Source organism: Oreochromis niloticus, linkage group LG12 (genome assembly GCF_001858045.2).
Source record: "Oreochromis niloticus isolate F11D_XX linkage group LG12, O_niloticus_UMD_NMBU, whole genome shotgun sequence".
Taxonomy (NCBI): Eukaryota; Metazoa; Chordata; class Actinopteri; order Cichliformes; family Cichlidae; genus Oreochromis; species Oreochromis niloticus.
This window is the reverse complement of record NC_031977.2, coordinates 34044425-34063315: the sequence shown is the minus strand read 5'-3', so window position 1 is coordinate 34063315 and position 18891 is coordinate 34044425. Positions and strand designations below refer to the sequence as shown.

Sequence of the window (18891 nt, the reverse complement as noted above, 5' to 3'; positions counted from 1 at the left end):
TTGATGTTTTCTGACAAACTGACTAATCAATCATTAAAATTAAAAGTATTCAAAACGTTCTCAGTTATATAGTCACAACACACACAAATACATTGACTTATTGACAGCAATAAAATATGAGTCATAATCTTATCATTTCCTTGCAAGTAACTGAAATCTGACAATTTTTACAAAGACACTGAAGAAAAACTCACTTATGGAATTTAATTGTTGATTAGTCAAAAACATTTTTTTAAAGAAAAAAACCTCTACATACAGCATGATTCAGTAATGAACTAAACCATGAGAAGACCGTTGACTTAGCTTTTAGAAAACAGAGACATTAGAAATCATCTTTTTCCTAAAAATGAAATTGCACAACTCTACAAACAGCTTTAGTGAAATATCAGCTCGTCTGCTCTGTTTACCGTTGTGCTTAGGACGGCAGCTACACGCGGGGTTGTTTTAAACAGAGCAGGCTGCAGGAAGCACTTGGTGATAATCTGACTTTAGTATTCAGCCCATAAAAGTTGACATTTCTAGACTGAAGTCTGGTGCATGGCAACGACTTCCTCCACAGGGTGGGTTTATGTAGAAGCTGGCCTCTGATTTTAAACTGCACATGTCAGATATTTATATTAAACACATTGAAATAAAGGAATGAATTAAAAGATAATAACTACAGAAATAAAAACAACTGGAAGGCATGACTAATCTAACTGCAGGTAAAGATGTGGTGCTGATCAAAATTGAATTTTTGCATTTTAAATGTTTTTTTTTTTGTATACTAGCAAATTAATTTGTGGGATATTACAAAAGACGTGTGTTCTACCCCAGCCTCGCTCGAACTGGATGAACACTGCTGCTGTTTCAAACATGATGCAGTTTCATTTTTTGAAATTATAAACTAAAGTTTTTTTTCTTCTTCCTGCGTTTTGCATGATGAATTTCCTCCTTTATTCTTTTTTTCTCAGTTTGTGTTCGTCAGTACTGAACGCTCTGCAAGATCGCATAAAAATGTGAGACCGAGTCCGAGTTTCTAGCAAACACCAGCTGAATGTCTTCACACAGAAGGGGTAAAAAAAATCACTTGAGATGAAATAAATCCAAGGATCGAGTCGCTATCATTCTGGGAAAATTCAGCTGTGAGATGGTCATCAGAGCTACCAACAAGATCTAAAAAGCTTTTTTTTATCATTATGGAGGCTGTGTAGCCATTGATGTGTCTTAAATAAAAACAATAAAACACACATAAATGAGAAGAAGAAGAAAAAACAAACTGCGACCGCAGCGATGCCGAGTTTATCTTCCAAAAACACTCTTCACACATTTTTCACTCATCTGTTTTATTGCCTTTACTTCACTGAAGCCGCTTTATATACCATGCTGTCATTCAAGCTTATACATCATGTGCTATGTAAATGGACTCGGTGCATATGAACACACTGCTATACTAGAACAAACAAAATAGTTTGGAGATGAAAAGACATCTGAGAGGAGAATAAAGCAGCCGATTTACCCAAAAGATGTCGTGTGTTTAAAGAAGCTTAGACGCTGCACATATTCTTCATTTTAGCGGGAAAGAAATTCACAAATGTGTTACAAAACAGAAACATGAAGCGCCGTAGAGGAGAAGTGAATTTTGGTGGTAATTTTCTGACTGAACGCTGGAGAATTTCACGTCCTTCCACTGTAGCGGCGTCTGCCTGTAATTCACTATTGTATTTCAGATGGAAACTAACGTCGTGCTTGAAATAAAAGTGGCACACGAGGACAGCGGCATCCGAAGGTCTTTGCATTCTTCTATTTTTATATTAGCGCTTGCAGCCAAGAAAACAGCAAGCAAACTCCTAAATCCATCCTGATCTATGCCACAAGGTTCTGTTTTCGCAATTTGATGGAGGGGGCTTAGCTGCCATAAAATTTCAACCTCCACTTCCCCTGATAAAGTTTCTCTGGCAGGCAGCGAACGGACTTAAGCAGCTGTTGCCCCCCGAAAGCCCGTCTGGCTTCCCAGGTTATCCAGATTTGCACAGTTGTCTCTGAAATTTGGGTAACTGTGGGATCAAATGCTGCAGCGCTGTATAGCCGCTAACCTTTCAAAGCCTGAGCCCAGACCCTGTCAGATCCAGAGGGCCGTCCATCCGCCCTAAGAACAGCTTGTTAGAGTTGACACTTGATTTTATGCATTGTATTTCCGAGAGCATTACAACTAAATCCCCTTCTCAGGCGATATGGAGGGCTGCTGTTCACTGACGGCTATGGAAAATGCAGGTGGGAGGATTAGGAGAGCTTGACGGTTTGGGATTTCAGAGCTTTATCTTGATGCTCTTTTCTGTGAGCTTGCTGTGAATTTTAAAGCCCAATATACTATATATGCTGATAAAGATTTAGAACTCCTGTAAGATGATTAGAGTGTTGGTAATGGTGTACATTTATTTCAAGAGAACAGCAAAGTAGTGGAAAGCCACATATATGTAATGCAAGTCATAAAGCTTTAATGTGACGAAAGAGAAGAAAGTACGTTGTGTGATTTTTCCAATGGCTTTAAGTGAATGTGGAGTTGTGAAGGTGCAACTACAGTGACTCAGTTCTGCTCTTAAATGATGTTATCCATCAAGACGAAAGCTCCAGGGCTGACAAAGTGCCAAAAACGTCATTCCACGTAGGTACCCATGATAAAAAACTTTTTGATTGTGTGTTTGACTTTTTTGTTTAGTTTTTAATAAATAACTCATTTAAACATTAGAAAGGCCTAAATCTCTGTGCATTACTACATAAAGAGTCACTTTCAGTTACAGGTGGGTGCCATTTGCTTTACCTACCCTAATTTCAGTTACATCTTGTTTGTGTTTGGTGCATTTTGGAATATTTCAGTGCAACTATTTGTCATATATGACTTCTCATGCACTAATAGCACATTTTTTGGTGGTGAGGCTTTTTTTCTGTGTTTCTGTGAACCACCTAAAGGGGAACAGTATAGAACAGGGGTGGGGAACTCCAGACCTCGAGGGCCGGTGTCCTGCAGGTTTTAGATAACACCCTGCGTCAACACACCTAAATCACATGATGAGTTTGTTACCAGGCCTCTGGAGAACTTCAAGACATGTTGAGGAGGATCAAGGACACGTCTAAAACCTGCAGGACACCGGCCCGCAAGACCTGGAGTTCCCCACCCCTGGTATAGAAAGTGCTTCTCTCCCCTATCTGGTCAGGGTGAATGGCTGCCCCTCCATGAGCCTGGTTCTGCTGGAGATTTCTTTCTGTTAAAAGGGAGGTTTTTGTTCCCACTGTCGCCAAATGCTTGCTCATACAGGGTCATCTGATTTCTCTGTATTGTTCTATACCTTAGAATATAAAGCATTGAACTAAATTGCAGAAATGTTTGGGGGGCACTTGGCTAAAGTCTGATTCAACAAAAATCTACAGGAAAACAACGCTTCTGCTCCCTTCATGTCTGGGGTCTTATCGGATATAACATCATGTTAAGTTTACATTAGAGTCAGAAAGGACAATTAAACAGGATATAATGTAATTGACAATTACCCCATGAGCCTGCAGTCTTACTGTTTTTGTACAGTCGACCCAACCCTTGGTCATGACACTCAATTAAAAACTCCAAAATGGTGAGGACATTTATATTTCATATACAGTCAATTATTAGCTGTAAACCAGCCGATTGTTCCCAGACAGACAAAATACATCCAAAAATGTACTCTGCTGGCACGTTGGTTTTCAGTCAGGTTCCTTACGTAGTGTCACAAAAGATAAGGGTATCACAGTGGCTATGTCCATCTTTATTAAACATTCAGTGTCCTTTGGATGTGCCTTGCTAATGCTAGCAAGCTAAGTTAGCAAGTTAGCTAAGTTAGCTAACAGCATTTTCATCTAAATAGCCTGAGGCTCCAAAATGGACAAAATGTTAAAATAAAATGTGGTTTAAAAACAGGACTCCATACACCAGTGAGTAATATCAAGGTGGTTTTGTCTGTTTTTCTTATTTAAGTTCTATAACTGAATTTCCCAGAGGAACCCACCCGAGGGATTAATAAAGGTCTATCTAATCTAATCTATGTATACTCTGTAGTTTCAGAGTGTTTTGATTTGCATCATTTTGCATCATGTGTAAAAAAAAAAATGGTTAAAAAACAAAATACCATCTTGAATTTGACATAACGTGGATACGAACTAATATGTCAGTTGCCAAAATGGTTTAACACACATGCAGCCCTTTTATGTTTAACTGTCTAATCAAAACAGGACTTAATGCATATCAACCCTTAAAGTATACTAGCACAAAAAATTAGTTCTAACTGTTAAATTCATTTAAATTAAAATATGTACCATCTTTAAACAAAGATTAGTCGAGTAGAGGTCTACCAACTCTAAGTTCTTGTAAAGTGGTTCATGGTTATACATTAAAAGGCGATTTTAATTTAGTGTAGATACAGAAAATTTCTTTATAAAAGTCTTGAAGTAACAAACATTTTAATGCTATTTGCCATTCCATTGGCTACAGTCTTTACATTTACCACTCAGGTGAAGTGACATGATAAGCAGGAGTTCCTGTGGAGTCTGCGTGTGCAGAGTGTATGTTTAAAGTAAATTTCTATGATCAGTTTTCAAACATGTGATAGATATTAAGCTAAGACTCTGGTAGTGGTGAGCGACATGACAAAAGACTTGTGTTGCTTTCTGAAATCGCTTGTGTCGAGTGTTTTTGAAGCTGTTCTAAAATGAGCAGATGGCCAACACATACAAAAGGTTACGGATGCCATTTCTGGGCTTTGTTTCCCTCTCCAACCTATTTCTACTTATGCGGGGAAAAAAGCTCTTTTCACAGTAGCCGGCATTTGCACCTACATTTGGGCTGTGCTACGTGAAGCTCCTGCTAGGTATGAAATAATGATGGCACAATATGTGTGTTGAAGCTCCACGGGGGCATATGTTGAGTCAGGCGGCCAGGGAGAGATCACCTGTCCGGCCGGAGGGGTCAGCAGGCCGTCTGGAGCCTGATAATGATAAACCTCCAACATACTGGCTGTCAGCTCATGGCAGGTCTTCTTTGAGCAGCAGATCCACGCAGGCAGCCGTGGTCGCTTCTGCTCCACGTCTGAACCCATACTGACCCACTACCCACACTGATGGATGGCCCTCTGAGCCAATCGCATGGGGCTCTGGGAGCCTGGGCTGAACCGATGGGGGTGGAGCTGCAGCAGACCCGGGTCGAGTCACCTTGCCAGCAGCGCTCTGCATTGCACTTTAATGAAGGCGGAGGGGAACATTGGCTGGAGGTGTTTGTATGTAATCATGTCACATTTCCAAAGAGGCATGAGCAGAAGAGGCAGCAGATCGCCTCTGACTTCTCCAGCAGATGTTTGGAAATGGTGCTAATGTAGTGGATTATGTCTGTGGGTGAGCAAGCAGTGAGAAGCTCTGATACTAATGAGAACTGAGTTAACTTTGGTGAAATGTGCTTTTGATTTCCTGCACAAAGAAATACATGAGGTAAGCAGTGGTGGTGCTTCACTTTGCTGTTTCCCTGTAGTCTGTTACGTCTGGGTGGTTTTACTCAAATATCACACATGCCTGCTTTGTAAAAGTGTGCTTAAATTCCTCCATGATAAACAATAAATTATCCTCCAACACAACGACACATATGCAAGCAGACAGGTATAAAATGACTGAAGAGACCAAACGTGTTATGTGCTCTCCTTTAGCTTTGAGTCTTTTTTAGTGTTACTTTCTTCCTTATATGTAGTATTCATCTATTAGTATCTGTTAGTCGTCTCTGTTTTTTACACTTCCTGTTTTTTTCCCTTCCATGCGCTCATCAGTGGATGATTTTCCCCACCTGTGTCTTGTTTCATAATTAGCCCTCTGAGTAAATACCCCTTTGTCTTCTGCTTGTCTTCTAGTGTCTCTGCTCTTTGCCCAGTTTCAAGGTCTGTGCTTTTTTTGTTTTATACTGAACTTTTAGTAATCAGCTCTCAATAAAAGGCACTTTTTGCCCCGTTCTTGACGCATGCTCCATAAGAGGAAAGATTGTCACCTGAATGTCTTGCATGTTTGGTAATCCAGGTAAGGAAAACCCAGAAAGTTGATTCAGTTCATCTGGATGAAATGTTTTCAGAGAGAGAAACGTTTCATCACTCATTCAAATGCTACTGTGCTGTTTAAGGTTGGGAAAACCTGCAGTGACTGAAGACGTCACTTAGATGAGTGATAAAATGTTGTCCAGATGAATTGAATAAACTCTTTGGCATGTCGCCTCAAAACTTTGGTTTAAAATCAAAGATCCAACAACCATTATTTGCAAAATGAAAACCATTATTGTGGATATGATTTGAAGCTAACAACTGAGGCTATAAACTCACCAGGAAAGTGTTTACTGATGTCACAGATGCACTCGTTATTTTCCCACGGACTTTTAGTGGGTTTTCCCCTGCTGGCCATTAGAAAGCTTCAGGTTGCAGATGTCAGAGCTCACATGGAGAAACTAAAAATAACCCTGGGTGACCAGTCAAAGGTCTTGTTGACTCTATTTGGTGTTAGTAACCACTTGGACTTGCATACTAAGTGCGTTATTGGGATACCTTCTGCATTTTGCATTTCAAAAGAAGTAGCTCTCTCTTATTTTGAATGGATTGAAATAGAAACTGTATGTGTATGAATGCAGGGAGGTCAAGCAAAATACGGTTGTAGCACAGTGAAACGTTATCCTGCAGAGAGGTGTGTTGGCTGGATCACACTCCTAGTGAGTTACAATCAACTTTTTATGGCAGTTTAACTGAATAAAACTTTGACGTGTCAGAAAAATGTGGTTTAAACTTAGGGACCTGCAGTAGATTCAAAGTGTGAAGATGAAGCCTTCACAGTTTGGGACCTCTGTGTGGTACAGGCCATCCAGGAAGTTTATCCTCCAAGCTCAGTGAAAAAATGTTTAGGCTCCAAAAGACAAAAACCAAGGATTAACCTTCCGGTACCTAAAACCAGCTTTTTGTACAGCTTTTTGCTACAGTATTAAAAAGAGATTTCCAAAAGTACCATCTGACTTCTTTAAGTGCATGTGTTTGTTGCTTATACCTTCGAAATTAGAAGTACAGGCGTAAAACACAAACCTAAGAAGCCATTAGTTATGGTATTAATCACATGTATGTATTGTACATGTCATTCAAAGGGGCTGCAAAAATACCCATGAGCATCTCATCAAAACTAATATTAAACTGAAAACACTGGTCTGAAACCCGGGCCAAAAATCTGACATTGGTGTTTAAATAGTAGCTTTGCTGAGGTTCTGTTTCTCCATTCTTCTCCCCCTGGAGATGAGGTCTGCTCGGAGCTCCCACTCCCAGCAGGCCCTAATCTAGGCCAGACTGCGGAAGGAGGGCAGATCTGAAACGCTGTTTACAACCTCAGCTGCTGCACTCGCTGGGCCGAACAAACACAGGCCTCCCACATGCCCGGTGCCACTTTTCTCCGTGGCTGGCATCGTTTAACATTACGATATTTTCCCGGTGTTTGCCCACGGATGATGAGGCTCTCATTGCTATGCATGTGCCAGATGAATCATAAACCTATACCATATGCCATAGCAATTTGCTGATGGGCCCAAGCTGTTTTGGTGGATATAAAATCCAGGGATTATGGAGGCTTGATCCTCAGTGAATGAGGGGAGAATAGGACAGGGAGATGGTGAGAGTGAAGGGGAGAAAGGTGGAGGCTGGTGCTCACTCCCTGCTTTCCTATTGGTCCACTGCAGAAAAGGTAGTAGGCAGGGCTGCTGATTGATACCTCTCAAACTGTATAATCTAGCAAAGTCTGCGAGGTATTAGCTCAACCTCGTGGTTTGTAAATGCAAACAAACAATTTCATGTGCACACAGACAACAACATGTTTGTCACCTTGTCCCCAGTGTCATATGGTGGTAAATGAAGTAGCTGTCAAAAACAAAGGGACAAAAGCCTTCAGGGAATTACTGTTGTTGTCATTCTCCTCCCAGAAAGTGAGAGTATTACATGTGCGCCTATCATCCTCTTTGTTAGCGCTAAAGCTCATATTTTAGAAAGGAAAAAAACTGTTTATTGACAGAAGGTGAGGTATTCCACTCTGCAGCAAGATGAGTTTGATTGTTAACCAAAAACAGGAGTTAAGAGCTTAGTTTGCATCAGTGAGAGTGGATGTTTTTGTTTTTCCTCCTGTAGTACCTGAACACCTTTCTCTAAAGTATCTCGTTCCAACCTGAGGGGGTTCTCATGCACTGCTATAGCAACATAACATCTCCAGTATTAGAAATATGGAGCGGGTACTCAGTGTATATAGTTAATAAAAGCATAATAGTGTTTTACATTCAAATCTAATATTTATTTTACTTTTTTATTTCATTCCTCTTTCTATGGTTTTCATATAATATCAGCCACAAGTCAAGTCTTAGAATGTAAAAACACATTAAGGACAAAAGCTTCTTTTTGGACTATGACATTTCATTATGTGTTTCCTTGATTGTATTTTTAATTTTTAAATGAATTAGTTTAATCTGGAAATTTTGAGATTTAGAGAAGTGGACTAACAGTTAACTGTAAATCTGGATTTTATTAATGAAGGTAGGATACAGGTACACAAGAAGAAGGGAGGACGAGTGGTACTGTTTACACTTTGTTTCATCGTGGTAAAACCCAGCAAAGGTATTTGGAGTACTTTGGCACGCGTGAATTTGTCTCTGTTCATCTGTCGACAGATTTTGTTTACTCGATATCAGCACAACTATGTATGCAATGATTAAATCTTGCAGATGTGCAGTTAAAATAAAAAGAATGATCATTTTTAAAGATGGGTCTAATGAAGATGGTCCAATCCATGATTATTTCATAAAGGGTACTAAAAGTATTGTGGGGAAAAATAGTCTTATGGCCCTTTTTGCTCTCTAACCGATGTGCAACCCCCTTATAAAGTATCAGAGTGGATGTAAAATGCACTATTCAGGAGTCACTGATCTAAAATGTAGGCTGGCTTTGACACTTGGTGTGTTCATGTTTCAAGATGGTCTTTACAGTAAATTTAGTGTTTGAAAAAACTTCATCGGATATAGAAATGCTTTATCAGTCGTTCACATGAAAAGTTATGCTGTTGATTTTTCATTTTACTGCAACACTTAAAATATTGAATTCATTTTGTACCAGTTTAGTAATTTATGGTACAGAAACTTTTTTCTCCAGTACATTACATTAGTGGGTGGCAGTGGTTCGCACCATCACCTAACAACAAGGAAGGTGGTAGATTTGAACCTGTCGATCGCCCTCTGCCTTTCTGTTTGTATGTTTTTCCTTCGCTTAAGTTGTTTTTATACTGGTGCTCCAGCTCCCACAGTACAAAAACCAGTTGCTCATTAGTGAATGTGAGTTTGAGTTTCAGCCGAATCAATCACCCAGGCTCGTTGGTAAGAACATTTAAAATGACTGTACTGTCACGATAAATAAAATATGAGTAAAACAGATCTACTCGTCATATTTAATCTTTTTTGTAAATAAGAGAGATCTTATGTTAGTGATGGACATATCCTGTGTTTTTAATTCTGGTGCAGCCTCTGTTGTGTACATCCTGAATACTTTGTTAAACCGTACAGTGATGTTGCAGCTTGTACATATTGCAGACAAATTAATACTTCAATCAGAAGGCAAGAGCGGGCCTACTCTAGAGTGGTTTCTCACCCCGGTGTGAAAGGTCAAAAAACAAACCGATAAACAAGTAAAGAGGCTTAACTCATTTCCAGGTTTTGATTAATATCAATATTTGGCTTACAGACAAAGAATTCATGTCACGCTACAGACAGTGGAGGAAGGGGATTATGTCTCACAGCAACATTCGAGCAGTTTTAATAGGAGAAAAAAGAAAACCGTACAGTCAAACTTTCTATTTAACTTTACTGCACTTTTAAAGGTCACCTGAACTTAAACCTTTGGTACCTTCGGAGGTTTAATGTATCATTTCTTAAGTAATTGCACAATAGACTCGGGAGCACCAGCAGAGAGAGACCGCACTAACCACCATAACTCAAACTAACAGCATGTATAAGCGATTACCTCTTACTTTTTAATTGAGTGGGTTCAGAGAAGCTCTAACTTCCAAGTTTTACGAGTCAGGGGTCTTTTAACGCCTCGGCCACAGTAATTTGATAATCATTTTCATTTGGTAGAATGCTGGCGATCAATCTGATGGATGACTTCATCAATCCTTATAACGGAGTCGTATAGGCCGCAGAGTCTGAGTGTAAGTCGAGAGGCCATGAATCGTCCCTTTATGAATCACATTCCAACTAAAACTTGATTAGTGAGCTATTGCAGCAGGGAAATACAGCCGCACTTGATATTCATTAAGATAAGGCGTTACTGCCAGCGTTACATGGTTTGTGACAATAAATTTCCCATTTGCATGAAAATGGGCTCAGAAATTTAAATGGCAAAAATACAGTCTAGCTCATTGTGGCACAGTTTGGCAGTGAGGAGTGGAATAATTTATTCATGAGGTTGGCAGGATGTTGTGTGCTACCATCTGAAGTGTGTGGTGAAGAGTGCTGATACTTTGTTGATCTTTCCTAAGTGAATTTCACTTTGTTTTTTGCGGCATGTATTATTTAATTTTTTTAGCATGTATGGTGGAATCCATGTAATTCCAGGATTTTTCCTCATCTCCAAATCCACCAAAAGCAACATGGTGAAGTCAAACAACATAACAGCTGACCAACGGACTGAGCCAAAAACAAGTCTCATCCCTGATCCCAGTTTGATTATGTACATGTATATATAATAATTCCCTACCTACGTTGGCCTGCCTTTGTTTTGTTTCAGCCTAAAGTCTTCAAACAATTGATGAATAAATCATATTTGTTCCATCCTATTAACAACTGAGATTATCCTCCTGATTATCCTGTTTTGCACTCCAGCCTCAGCAAACCAGATCAGGAGGAAATAGTTACAGCAGACTTTGATAACCTCATAGACATCTGTGTAAAGGTAAACACAACAATAGGGTATTTTGGGTGCGAGGGGGGGGGCACTTTGGTGTTTTGGTCACTCAGCTCAAAAACACAGGTTATAATAGGAAAGATAAGACGAGGGAACAAAATCTTAAAAAGAAAAAACAACTTTTCGATTTTAATTTTCTTCCCTTTCTGTTCTTTCAAATCTTTTGGAAAAATTATTCATCCACACCTATCGCTACTGAAATTAAATTCAGGCTCATATTTTTAAAAACGGCTATGTGACACAAACAAACGATTTAACGTTTTCGAAAGTACACTTAATTGATTTTTTTTTTGTTGTTGTTGTCAAAAAGTGATTCAATACACACACACACACACACACACACACACACACACACACACACACACACACACACACACACACCACCCCTAGTCCTGTATATTAAATATCAATTTACATTTAATAACAAAGCCTAACTTTAGGGGTAAAAATGGAAAGAAACAACTGGTCTAACATATTTCATAATATATATAAAAAATATGTTAACTCACAATCAAATCTAAAAATAATACTTTCATGGAAAAATAAACGTTTTTACTGTTTTTTAAGTTTTTACTGATGTTAATAACACTTGGAGGCACCATGGAGCCCATAGGTTGTTTCCTCTTTATCCCCTATTAAGTTTCACCTTTACAGTTGTTTTTGGTATAGGCCCCAAAAATGGTGAAGTTTGTAAAAAGCAATTGTTTTAGTTCATAAAACATTAAGTGAGTCACACATATCACTAAACCAACACCGCGTGAGTTGCTGACACTGCAGCAGGTTTCGTTAAATGGTTTAGGCTTTAGTGCACACGTTCTCACTCACAGGGTGTAATCATCAACAAAACATTTATCATAAAGCACAGGCAATATTTCATCATCCATCCATCCATACGGCCCGGGTCATGGAGGCAGCAGTATAAGCAGAGATGGCCGCACCTCCTTTGCTGCAGCCACCTTCTCCAGCTGTTCTGAGAGCACAGCGAGTCATTTCCAAGCAACCAAGAGACATTATCTGTCCAGCACGTCCCAGGTCATGCCTGGGGTTTTCTTCCTGTTGGATATGCCAAAACACCTCACCTACCAGGTGACCAGGAGGCGTTCTGGTAAGATGCCTAAACCACCTGAACTGGCTCCTTTCAATGTGGAGGAGTAACCGCTCTACAGGAACATAGTCTGACCAGTAAATTAACAGAACTCCTCCTTGAACTCTCATCCACCCTTTTCAGCTGCTTTAGTCTTGGCCACAAATTCCCCAGTGCAAGTTGGAGGTCCTTGCTAGATGAAGGCAAACTGAGAAACATTTTATTATCATAAACAAACATGTGACACAGGATAAAAAGTCGTTTTTTCCAGTATTGTGCAATATATACTGTATGGAATTCAAAAAATATGCAGAAATAAACTGACAAGAATAAACACTAATTGAAAAACTTCCAAGTGATTACTAAAAACTACTTATAATTTAATTGTTTAAACATTTGACTATTAAGTTACTACTTATTAATAACTCAAAAACCTGCTACAGTATAGTAGATGGACAGAGTATGGCTTTGGAAATGCATCAAAATACATACTGTCCCTAAAATCAGAATCACATTTACATTTTTGTTTGTGTAATTACTGTAAATGTTTTTGCAGTTTGTTTCTCATTCACACACACTCACACACCAAAGGTGGCAGAGCTGCCATGCGAGGCGCCTTCGGCATGTGTCTGTGCCAGGGATCAGATAATAGACGACCCGCTTTGCCATCTGAGTCACCGCCACCCAGGCAATATTTAAACAACCAAGAATTTAGTGAGGTTAATGAAAGAGCTTTAGAGACTGCTGTTTCTGTGCCTATGATAGATGAATTACAATTACAATGCTTTTTTCTCTTCTGATTTAAAGCAATCGGCACCAGCAAAAATCATTCCTGAACCCTCCGTGTATCGCTCTCACTAGTATCGCCTCTTCCTCATTGACTTGCACTTCTCCCAAATCCTGTTCGGACAGTTGGCTGGAACAGCCTCCATCATCTCACTCGCCTGGACGGATGAAAGTGAATGACGTTAAAATGAAGTGAGAGTGGCCCCTGGGGGCCTGTGTGGCTCTGCCGTGAAGAAATCTAGCTCCAGCTTAAGATTTCCTTGACATGTCCTCACCTGAGCAAGGCCTTGGGCGAAGGTTGGCCTCATCTACAACCCTGCACTGCCTCCTTCTAATACCCCCCCCTTCTCTGCTGGAAAGAAACACAGTCACTGATATCAGCCCTTCAGTCCAGGCTACAAAACCTGTCAAGCTCTGACACCATCAGCATCGCTCAGTCTCATCTATTCTTTGTTTTGAAGCTAATGATAACTGTCAGCACTGTAACAGCAGTAAACAGCAAGAAAAAATGACACCAGGTATTGTTTTCAGGTGCCATGTGTAACATTTCAAAAACATCACATTGAGTTTTAGTCTTTGATTTAACTATACGATTTTTTTTCTTTCACACATTTTATATATTTTGGATTTTTTTTGTAAATGCGGGGCTCTGTTGGTTGAGAATTTTCACTTTATTAGTAGCAAACGTGTCTATTACATGTAAAATAGGGTCATGTGTTTGGTGTTTGGAGCAAAGACTGCTGCCCTTCTTAAGTCAGCTAGTGGTTTGTGGACTCTTGAAGAATAAGTAAAAATAAATAAATAAGGGCAGTAAGGTGGCACAGTGATAAATTGAGGCCTCTCAGCAAGGTCTTGAGTTTGACTCCACCTTCTGTCCGGGGTCTTTCTGTGTGGAGTTTGCATGTTCTTCCCGTGTCTGCGTGGGTTCTCTCCTGATGCTCCACCTTCCTCCCACAGTCCAAAGGCATGCATTTAGTGCGGTTTGGTTAATTGGTGATTCTGATTGTCTATCTCTATGTGATAGCCCAGTGAAAGACTCATGACCTTTCCAGGATGCCCCAAACATCCCCCACCCCTGCAACCCTGATAAGCAGAAGAGAATGGATGGAAAATAAAGTAAAAATCCAGACACTTGCCTGCTAATTAGTGCTAAACAATAATAATAATAATAATAATAATAGAATTTCACTCACCTAAACCAACAAGAACAGGAGATCGGCGCAGTGAAGTTATTCACTGAAGTTAAGTCTTGCAGATTGACCTAAAAGGTTGATTCTGTTCATCTGGACATAGCGTTTGATTGATGATTGAGCATGCATCAAGACGTCTTGCAGATAGCTGCCTGTACTGGCATCAACCTGTGGCTACACCTTTAATCAGGCATAACTTTAATCAATTTCATACAGAAAGAGAGATGAATGTGCATGCACTAGGGGAAGTTTTCTCATTTTTGAAGAGATGTTCTGAATTATACAGGCCAACGATTGAAGTGGGATTTGCCCAGGTCACCAAGACTGTGTCTCCTTGGCGACAGGGGTGTCCTACCACAGCTGATTTAGTATGTAGCAACACCATTGATGGATGGGTTAGTGACTTGTGCTAGACTCATTTTTAAGTTTTCTCTCAAAGAATCTCAAACCTGGACACTGAAGCTGTAGCCTGAACAGATGATGAACATTGTTGCCTGTGTCTGTGAAGGTTCTCAGCCATCCAGGTCATCGTAGTCTCTGCAGCTTGGAAAGAAAAGCGTCTGGACGTCTTTCCTTGAAGACCCCTGTTGCCTGTGAGAAGATGTTGGGAAGGCTTAGTTTGAAAAATGAGATGTTTAGAGAGCAATGGGTCATTTTCTGATTTCATATCAAAAGACAAAATGAAAAATAACTTGGTATGAACCAGACGCCGCGTACTGAAGGTCTGGCAAATAAATATTTCCCAGTACTGTACAAACTGTCTCACATACCTCACTTCAGTGCCTTTTAACTGCCTTGTTCTAAATAAAATTTTCCATAATAAAAGTCTTCAAACACTTAAAAAACCCTCTGCCCTGTATGGCAGGTAAAAATTAGAATATTAGGTACTGATGTCAAACTGTAAGTAAAGTTGAATGTTTTCATATTGTTTTTTTTCTTCTCTTAAAAAAAACATGTGGAACCAGCTTTGCGCCTGTGCTTGATTATGACGGTAAACATTCAGTCTTTATTCGGTGTATAATGCATCTCTACATTTTTGACACATGCCAAGTGTCTGCGTTGCTGCTACATAAAGTTTACCTTTGCAACCTTCTCTGTTGCAGGTCCAACAGTTTCCAGCTGTGTTACTCCAAACAGCTGCTTTCAATGTGCCGAGTTTTCTGACAGATCAGGGGGGAAAGGCATTTTCATACAGACCTTGGACATGGAATAATTTTCAGGAAGCCCTTAAACTCTTTACTCTAAATATGTGCTGTTGGATGTACAGGTGTAATGAGGACCGTGGTAAAGCAGACATGTGTGGCATGATGTTTTTCTTGAGAGGACAGTAGTGTTGTTTTGTTGTGGCTATTTGTAGATCTTGTATTTTGTGTTGTATTTGCTGCACTTTTAATACTTTGAGGTAGTATGGCTTGTACTTTGGCTAGCCCTTGTAACGTGATTTGATCTCAGTGGGACTTCCTGGTTAAATAAAGGGAAATAACATGGCAGTCTTTTGGGAGTGACTCACTGAAATTAATTTTTTTTCACATTGTCATTTTTCAGCCTAGGAGACTGCTGTTCTGCTTCTAGAAAAACTGCTCTGTCATATTGTTAAATAGCAGCTCAAGAATTTATGATGTCATTAATTCTCACTGTCGTGGCAACATGGACATATCTAGACCTGTAGCAAGTTTATTTACAAAGTCCCCTCTTTGTATCTTCTTACATATTTGATTTGTCAGATCAGTGCACTGATAATGAATTGTATGTCAGTAAAATCTTTGCTTGATTTGACGTCCATCTCTTTATCTGTCTAAGAATCTGCCTCAAAGTCCTCACTGTGTCATAGTACATTTAAAATAAATGAAGAGGAGGCTTTTTTGGGGGGACACTGTATTCATAAAGATGTATAATATCGTTGCACATTTTGGTTTATGTATTACTGCAGGTGAGTCAGTGTGCAGAGCTTCCAAATACCAACAGCTATACGATCATTCCAACTTTCTGAAGAAATAAAAACAGCTAATCAAAAGTTTCCACATTTACTTACATGTTTGTCTGCTGCCGCAGAGATCTGTGAAGAGATCTAGACCTACATGATTTAAATGCATTTATTACCTGAGTGTCACATGTCAGAATATATTTGATTCCATGTAAAACAGCATTGTGCATTTACTGAATTTGCTGCTAACACACATATCCTTCCTCAAAGGGCTTTAGCCAGTGGGATCAGTGAAAAACCCACGATCTTGATTACATTAGAAATCTGTCCGTCTCTTCAGAGAATTCAGTCAATGCTGTATAAAGATCCGATGTGTCCCTCAGGGTTTTATCCAACAATAATAATCAGTATGAGAGAGCACATATGTATTTTCATTTGTACTGTATGTACTACATAATCCTGTATATTTTATTTGTCTGGAGATACTGCTGTAATCTCCAATAGCGTGACCAAACTTACGTGACCTCCAAACTTACACTGGGCGGATCATTGGCTGGCGGGTCGCTGATGTTATTATGAGGACCAAATGAAAATCTGTTGGGGAATTTTCTGACATATTACACAGCTTAACTCTTAGAGTTCTTAAGGCAGAGCGGAAGTCATGGCAGGATGGCCCTACAGCTTATCCTGTTTCCAGCTATCCTGTAAAAAAAGACACGTATTAAAGACCTTCCTTTAGAGAAAATCAGATGAGATTAAAATATGTAGAGCATGTCTTTTCTATAGGGAACTGAAGAGGAGCAATTTGTGAGTTTTAGTCACGTGCTATTATACTGTATTAAATGATTAAATGTTATTATAAATACAATTTAGCACTATGTACCATCACTACATCCTCCAAATATCCCCATGAAGTTTTCTGTGACTGAAAATATTAACTTCACAAAGGGATCATTTAAAGCGGGTGGCTCTTGTTTTGGCATATTATTTTTACTGGGTGAATCAAACTAGCATCTACAATTATTCAAATACACCATCAGATGAACAACAGCATATAGAATATTTCACCTTGTTGTTATTTATTAAACACAAACTAAACTAAAATTCAGAAGCGGTGTGGGGAAAAACAAAATAGCCACGATGCAGTAGCTTGTAGAGCCACGTTTAGCAGTAAGAACTTGGACATACCGTACTTTTCTGACAATAAGGCGCTCTGGATTATAAGGCGCATTAAGCAAAACAAACAGTCATATAAGTCAAACTTTACTCAACTCATTCTTCTTGCTTCCTCCACTTCTGTACCATTGATTCATTAATGTTGAATTCTCTCCCAGCTGCTCTAGTCCCATGTTGTTGCAGTATATTAATGACTAACTTCGTATTGTGGATGGATTATCTCAGTTGTTCTCCTGACTGAAGTTTGGTCCATTTACAGCATCCTGCCATGCAATTGCATTTGTCCCTAACCATCGGGAACCCTCACGTTAACTTTTATCGAGTGGAAAAAAGTTGGCGTTCATCCTCCAGCTTCACTGGTTATGTTATGCTAACATAGCTGTGTCGCTAGCGATCACGTAGCAAATCAATATATACCAGCTAGTCCAACTTCAGTCACCCTACAAACATCACTGCTGTTTAGTTTTCTGTCTTCATTTATGTTGGAAGTGATAGCAGAGCTGTACATTTTAATTTTTTCAGAAATCTCTCAGTCAGAACATGGTGTATCATGTTTAGGTGGAAACTAGCGAGCTAACTTCCTGCTAACTTAAAACTCCGTTAAATTTAATAAATTCTGTTTTCATGGATGCCTGGATGTTAAACTTACCTGGTAAAGCAGCAACGCTGATCATTTTATTACAGATGAAAGAATTTAGTCAGTTTATAACTCTCAGTGATGCTGCAATGTTTGTTTGACTTTGGGACCTGAACTGGACGGAGTTTAGGACCCAGATGACTCCGCGAGGCTCCTGACTATGGAAGCCGTAATGCAATCCATCAAGCTGTGCGGCTTTGTAGCTTACCAAAGTCGTACTAAAACAATTTTTGACAGATTTTTGAGCGCCGTGTACCACATAAAATCGGTTCGAGGTCAATAAGCACAACCAGAATTGCTACATAAGGCGTATAATATAATATATTATAAGGCGCACTGTCGATTTTTGAGAAAATGAAAGGATTTTAAGTGCGCCTTATAGTGCAAAAAATACAGTATTCATTTTCTATGTGACTTTATCAGTCCCTCAGTGTGGAGAATTTTTGGCCCAATCTTTACAGTGTTGCTTCAGTCAATTGAGGTTTGAGGGCTTTCGTTTATGCACAGCTTTTTTAATTCAGTCAGGATAAGGTCTGAATGGTTTTTTTTCGGCCATTCTGTTGTAGTTTTCCTGCTGTGCTTGGGATCATTGTCCTGTTGACCCAATTTGGGCTGAGCTTCAGCTGTCAGACAGATGGTCTCACATTTGACTCTAGGATACTTTGGTGTACAGAGGAGTTCATGGTCGGGTCAGTGACTGCAGGTGCCCAGGTCATGTGGCTCCAAAACGAGCCTAAACGATTGCCCCTCCACCATCGTGGTGACAGTTGGTATGAGGTGTTTATGGACAAACATCTCCACTTTGATCTCGTCTATCCAAAAGACGTTACTCTCTAAGTCTTTGTTCAGATTTGCGATGAGACTTGATAGGAATTTAGTGATTCTGATTTCATTACCTATATCACGTATCGATTTGATAGCTTATCGATTCTCATTGGCTTCTAATTGGTTCCGCTTTGAGAATCATGTTATTGTATTATTACACATCTTTACAGAACATTCTGTAAAATGACTTGTAATGCATTTCTCATAAGTACTAGTTAACAATATTTAACAGTCCCACACACCAACACAAATCCCCATCCTAATGAGGA

The 18891-nt window shown here is 39.5% G+C and overlaps 1 long non-coding RNA gene across 1 annotated transcript; it reads right to left on the bottom strand.

Moving 5' to 3' along the window:
* Nucleotides 1-11543: 11543 nt before the first annotated feature.
* Nucleotides 11544-17855, bottom strand: LOC102078085 (uncharacterized). Its single transcript, XR_003222340.1, has 3 exons — nt 17810-17855; nt 14064-16686; nt 11544-13953 (listed from the first exon to the last, which is right to left on the bottom strand). It is a non-coding gene; the product is annotated as an uncharacterized LOC102078085 (long non-coding RNA).
* Between the last annotated feature and the right edge of the window lie 1036 nt (nt 17856-18891).